Raw genomic sequence first — 6,204 nt, 5'->3', positions numbered from 1 at the left:
TTTGTTTCTTCTCATGTAGGAGACTCTCCAGGTCTCTAATCCTTATTGTTGGATATCTGAATCACTTCAGTTTCTACAATACTTTTTTTTTTTTTTTTTTTTACATTGAATTTCATCTTCTTTATTTAGGACCACTTCTCCATTTTATCAAGATAGTTTTGAACCCTGATCTTGTCCTCCAGGTTGTGTACAAGTACTCCCTACTTGGCATCACCTATATATGTTAAGCATGCTTTCTGTCTCATCGTGTGAGCCATTAATGAGAATATTAATGATAACCAAGTCTGGGACAGACCCTAGTGGGACCCTACTCGCAGTGTTTTCCCGGTTTGACAGTTACTGAGCCAAATGCCAGACTTTTAACCAGTTATAAATCTGCCTTATCAGGGCATCCATAGCTCTGGAAGTACTGTGGGACAGCAAAACTACAGAAATACTACACCTATGCTTTACTTTTATCTCCTGGGCCAGTTACCGTGTCAAAGGAGGAACTTAGATCTACTCAACTATATTTGTTCCTGCCAAATTTGCACATTGATTGTTTTGTCACCCTACTCCCTAGATACTTATGAATTGATTAATCATTTGTTCCAGTATCTTTCCAGGTATTGACATTAGGTTAACTGGTCTATAATACCCTCGGGCCTCTTTTTCCCCCTGCTTTAAAAGCAGGTACTACGTTTGCTTTTCTCCAGTCCTCTGGGATTTCCTTGGTCCTCTATAATAACTGGGAGCACAGCAGCGTCACTTGCTGTGCCAGCAGCTAAAAGCTCCCCTTCAGAGCTGCCAATGATTCCCCTTCACACAGTGCCACCAGAGTTCCCTCCTCCAGCCAACAAGCTCCCAACCTGCCATTTGCAAGGCAGCATTATGGAGAAGGAAAGCACCCCACTGCTAGTCCCTCTATTGTCTTGCTGAATGGCACAGAACTCTCTTTAAGTGCTCAGCCAACACTGTGGACTGCCACCAGGTGCTTTGGGCTACATGAGGTGGGTGCCATGCAGAGCGCTTATGTCCTGTAGTAGTGCGCTGTCAAGAGCATCTCTGTATACAGGCAGACCCTGCTACTACTCTACTGCACTCGAGAAAGGGGCCATACAGCACCTCTCTCAAAGAGTCCTCCCTCAGGTGATGCCTGCTTTTATACACAGTCTCAAAAAGAAAAATCAAGAAAGAGGCCAGGTGCCTGTTTTCCCAAATATATAACTTTTCCTCATGTGGATTTTGCCAGAGATTAGTTATCTTTGCTATAAACAATCCACACTGATTCCTTGCTTTCAGGAATACTCTGCAGAAGAGAATGGCTTAATACTGACAACTCCCCTGATTTTAAAACTGAAGTTTCTTACTGTTGGTACTTCTGCAGGACCCAGTACCTTGAGTCATGCAATATCAACTTCTTTGAGAGAAGGTAACAAACAGTAATACACAGAAAGCAGCCCTTGGGAGTAGGAGGCTTTGGGCAGGCTTGTAAGCACAGGCCAGCAGGAGTGCTCCAGCTATAGCCACAGCAGGAAGCATGCACCACCCTTTATTCCCTCAGCATGGGGTACAAAGGCGGCAGGGCAGAGCTATGGTAGAGGGAGTGCTACGGCAAAAGGCTCTGATCAAGTAATTGGAGGTATATATGTAGCCATAGCATGGAAATGCATATAAAAAGACACATAAAAGGGAATCTCCCCTACCATTAAAAAGTTTCTAGTCCTTGTGGCTGCGTAGAAACATTTGAAAATATTAACTTCATGGCTAAAGGGCAAACAAGAACCCTAAAGAAGGGTTCCTCCCGAACCAAATTCTCACATTTTTGGAAGCTGAAATGTTGGCAATATTGACTTGAGCTTGGAAAGTCAGGGAAGTGGGGGTGGGGGAAGAGGTTGGAGCTTGCTGGTTTTTCAAGCCAAACTAGCCACAAACTCTCGACAGCATCATTGAAATGCATAGGAGGCTTCAGTAGTAAAGATCTGGAAAGGAACATTTTGACACCGAGAAGAGCTTGAATTTTGCTTGGAAGTATGAGGCAAGATTTGTATTTTCCCTTGCATGTGCCTCAGGCAACAGAAGCACACAGATGATTTTTGAACAGTGGTGTGTCCAAGCTAAGAGCCAACTCAGTTTTGAAAGGCTAAAAAGTCTGCAGGGAAAGGCATAATAAATAAGAAGACTAATCCATTAGACTAAAAATGATGCATCTGCAGCTGGTAATAGCCCATACAAAGCCACTCTGCCATCCACAATTTAGAAACTCACTGAAAACCTGCTGAAAAAAGCACTCTGTTACTGAGCACTCCTTAGCCACAGGTTTCACAGCACTCTTAGAGATTCAAAATGCCCTGAACTCCATTCTCTGCTTGAATCCACTCACTTCTATGTTCCCCTGCAGCGCACAAGAGAATGAAAGCAGAAGTATGGTTTAGACTGAGAGCAAAATGATGAGCCAGGTTACATACAGTAAACTATTAAGGTTACAGCAATATAGCTACAAATGCTAAAGGCGAGAAGGGCATTCTATTGTAGAGTAGCTTCTGTAAGTAACCTTTACAAGTACTGGTTGTGTATAGCCTGCTGCATGCAGGCTTCCAGAAAACTTCCTAGTTCTGAAAACTTCCAGAAGCAGACTGCTTCCTACCTGCCATTTCAGCCAAGAGGGTGTTTTCAGCACTAGTTGGACCCACTGTAGCACAGTGGTTAGTCAAGTGGTTTCAGCGCTCTCACCAATTCATCAGCAGGCCAGAATGGTTAGCTGCTGAAAGAATAGTTAGTTGAGTGTTCAACTCTGCAGCAAAATTAGTTTTCATAAGGAGCTTTACCAGGTACCTCAGATATGACCAAATACAGAGACATTTTAAATTTAACCTGCACCATAGCACAAATAAATAGCACAGAACACTAGACATGGTAAAAGCACCTTAAAAGCACTCTTACATTACAGGTCAAAAGAGCCACATCCAAAACAGCTTAAAACCTATTATTAACTGACCAAGAAGGAACACCTAACTTTTGGCAGGTGCATTTTAAAATGAATAGTTACATATTGGCTACATACTATTTTTCAAACTTTAGAAGCCCAATTGTTAACAGAGCCATTGCATAAAAGTCTGCTCAACACACATTGAAATGAGGCCCAGTACCTTGGGATAGTTAATCCAGTTTTCTACACATGTGCTTTGTGGATTCCTACAGTACCAGCCCTGGCTAAAGACAGCCTTCCCTACATCGTTCCACACATCTGATGAAGTGAACTTCAGCTCACAGAACCTTGTGGTCTCTCCTATCCTATCCTGCCCACCTGTCTGTCTAATTTATTTATTCCCTAGATCTCTGTCTTCCTAAGAGGAAGCCTATATCTAGACTGATATACAAGATAGATACCCTCTCTTACTCTCTCGTCCTATATTGGATATCTATCTTGCATATGTATATCCATTATAATGCATTACACTTTGGGTTCTGGCTACAGGATGTAAAGTAACATCTCCTGGAATTACCCACCAAGGTACTTTCACTTCATTCTTTACTGTGTTCATGTCTTTTATTTGCTGTTCAGCTTGATTAAAGGAACCAAAGCTTCCTTTGTTTGTGGCACAAAAATCACATCTTCCTAAAAACATAACCAGATACTTGGGGGAAACCAATTAATCATCAGGCCACTCATTACCTGGGGGAGTGGTAACATCTGTGAGAATATGCACTCTGCTAGTTGGCCAAAAAGCATGTACTCCAATTTAGATGGTGATGGGTACTTTTAATACAAAATCCTTCTCAATTAATTCCCTGGGAATACCTGGTTGCATCTACTTCTGTCAAGTACAATGAGGGTCCTAATTTGTCCTGAACATAAGGCCATTCTAATTTTGGAAACTTTTTTCTAAGTGATGGGTCAGTTTTAAATATTACCTTGTCTCCTATATGCCACTGGTGAATATCTCTGCTTTCATCAAGTGTGGTTCCATTTTCTGTTGTTCTACTCTGTGCTGTGCAGCAGAAGCCCCTTAGACAGTGCTTACCCTGTGTTTTAAGCTACTCATCCAAGTTGTGCTAGCCAGTTCCCTGATAGCTTCCCGATCGGGGGCATAGAGCAGTTTTTCCCATCCTGGCATCAGTCAGCCAAACAACACCTTGTATGTGCTGAACCCCATCATCCTGTCTGGGCTAGTACAAAGCCTCATTAACACAGATGGGAGTACCAGATCCCAATTTGTTCCCATTTCATTGCATATCTTAGACAACTCTATTTTTAAAACTTTTGTTCATTCCTTCTACTTGTCCTCCAGCTTGGGGATGGTAAGGACTACATAGTGGGAGTGGAAGAGCAGCCCATTCTCCCATATCTTGATACCTCTGACTTAAGCCTTGATACATGTCACCAATAAACACCGGTCCATTATCAGAATCAATACTTTGAAGGAGACCCCACTTGGGAAAGATCTCTGCTGCCTGTATCTTTTGTAGCTGTTTTACTATGAATTTCCCATTAAGGCTGAAGCTTTAACCAGCTTATCTGCCTCATCATTTCCCCACTGGAACAGACCTTTCTTCCTATGCACTTTGCTTTTTACTACTTTGATCTTTTGCAAATTAGCTGCCAAGTTCTCCAGCTCTTGCCACAACGCTCTGTGTTTAATTTCCGATCCATCTTTCCCCACAAAATTCATGCTCATCCACCAAGGCAGATAAACGGTGAGACCCTTGTATACATAATCTGAATCAGTTCAATAATTAATTCTGGTCATTTTCCTTTCATCAATTCTAACGCATATGAAACACAGTTATTACCTCTGCCATCTGGATGCCTCCTTTAGCTAACTTGAACAGAAAATATTTCCTTGCCTGCATATCTCCTGCTACAAAGATTTCTGCAAATCCTGTCCTTCATGGAAATAAGAACTACCATCAGTTTACAAACCAAACAGTGTTCTCTATTGCCTATTCTGCTGTGATAGCCTTTAAAATTACAGTGCATCCTAACCTCTATCTGCGGTTCACAGACATACTTCTGAGCCTGCAGTGTAAAACCCCATATGGAGATTTTTGGCTCTTTCAAGGTGACCAACTGTACGTTCTCAGCCATAACAGCAAAAACCCAACACAGCCTCATTCACTCACATTTCCTTTAGATAAATTCTCAGCTAAACAGTTTTTCTAAAGCATGATGACTTTTAACTATAACCTGACTTGCTCCTATGATAGCCTGTGCTTTCTGCAAAGTCCAATAAGCTGTCAGAGCTGTCTGCTCACAAGCCCCTGATTTACTTTTTGGGGGTGTCAGTGATTGACTGCAATATGCTAATGGGTCTTTCTCCTGCCCCAGTATCCTGAGTAAGCATGCTAACAATTCAGAAATTCTTTATGCTAGGATATAGAATAGCAAAATCATTTGGTGCTGCTAGTGTGGGAATTTCCATAAGAGCCAGTTTAAAACACTCCCAAGCCTCTGGCTTCTGTAGTCCATGTCCACTGTGGTCTTTTAAGAACCTCCTACAATGGAACTGCTTTTTTCTGCATGCCCCACAATGAATTCTTGGCAGAAATTGTTGAGCCCCAAAAAGGACTGCAATGATTTAGTATTTGCCAACATGGGCAAAGTAACAACGCACTCTATCAGTTCCTTTGCTATTGACCTCCCTCCTGCAATAAGCCTTACTCCCAGATAATGAACCTCTCTGTTTGATTTGTGACTAAGGGATTAAGCCTTACCTTGTATTTCAGATAGCACTGCACCCAGCGCTTTACTAGCTGCACATGCTCATGCTCTTTCTCCATCTCACAATCAGTACGATATATTGCACAAACTTCCTGGTCTGCAAAAGTTCCCCCTTTATCTAGTAAAAGAGACCATATGGATGTAGTTGAAATTTATTTACAATCTGTTTAGCCCATCCCCAAATCAGAGAAAAATGTGGGGGCACTGCCATATTTATTCTCATGGGCTGTTGTAAACTGCACTCCAAGTTCTGAGACGTGCTGTCCTATGCTGACCAGAGGTCAGTGACTGGGTCATTAAGACCAGGTGCACAAATGGAAACAGCAACTCCAAACACCAAACTCTGGGGCAAAACATCCACACCTGAAGACAGGTGGGCGATCCAGGCTGACCTGGACAGCCTCAGGAAACGGGCGGATGAGAACCTGATGGTGTTTAACACTGAAAAATGCAAGGTTCTCCACCTTGGGAGGAAAAACCTGCAGCATCCTTATAGGCTCGGC

The 6,204-nt window shown here is 42.4% G+C and overlaps 1 protein-coding gene across 2 annotated transcripts in view; it reads right to left on the bottom strand.

The window, feature by feature from the left end:
* CLTCL1 (clathrin heavy chain like 1) overlaps positions 1–6,204 on the bottom strand; it is a 59,938-nt gene that overhangs the window by 467 nt on the left and 53,267 nt on the right. The window lies entirely within an intron of this gene.

Source organism: Crocodylus porosus, unplaced genomic scaffold (genome assembly GCF_001723895.1).
Source record: "Crocodylus porosus isolate Cpor-Errol unplaced genomic scaffold, CroPor_comp1, whole genome shotgun sequence".
In the NCBI taxonomy this organism is placed as follows: Eukaryota; Metazoa; Chordata; order Crocodylia; family Crocodylidae; genus Crocodylus; species Crocodylus porosus.
The sequence above is the reverse complement of the archived record's forward strand: the minus strand, read 5'-3'. Positions and strand labels throughout refer to the sequence as shown.